The sequence below is a fragment of the Cicer arietinum genome, chromosome 4 (genome assembly GCF_000331145.2).
Source record: "Cicer arietinum cultivar CDC Frontier isolate Library 1 chromosome 4, Cicar.CDCFrontier_v2.0, whole genome shotgun sequence".
Lineage (NCBI taxonomy): Eukaryota > Viridiplantae > Streptophyta > Magnoliopsida > Fabales > Fabaceae > Cicer > Cicer arietinum.
The window spans coordinates 48,870,077-48,870,712 of record NC_021163.2 but is presented as its reverse complement, the minus strand read 5'-3'; positions in this window follow the sequence as shown (position 1 = coordinate 48,870,712).

Genomic DNA, 636 nt, shown 5'->3' with positions numbered 1-636 from the left:
TGTTTTATGTCACTGATCCTTCTGATGATAAATGGTCTGTTGTCCTATCGACCAATAAAATAGGTAATGATAACAATAATGATGAAGATGTTAGTAATGATCTTTTATTTGCAACATCACAACAATCACATGAAATTGATTCAACTGATAATGGTTTATATCTTAGAGATGATCATGATGAGGGAATTTGGATTAATCCATCGTTTCGTATTGTAAATGGACAAACAAATGTGAATGCCACCAGGAAAAGAAGAAGGGCATCTTAATGTATATGTTTAATTGTTTTATGTAAGCCATGCATGTAATCTGAACTGTGTTATTGTAAATATGCATGTAATCTGAATTGAGTGTTTTATACTAAGTTCTGATTAATTTATTTTCTGAACTGAACTGAACTGAACTGAATAGAGAGATTCTAATAGTCATTTCTAATCTGAATTGAGTGTTTTATACTAAGTTCTGATTAATTTATTTTCTGAACTGAACTGAACTGAACTGAATAGAGAGATTCTAATAGTCATTTCTAATCTGAATTGAGTGTTTTATACTAAGTTCTGATTAATTTATTTTCTGAACTGAACTGATAAAAAGGTTTTTAATGTCATCCCAACCCAAATAAACCAAACACAAAAATAA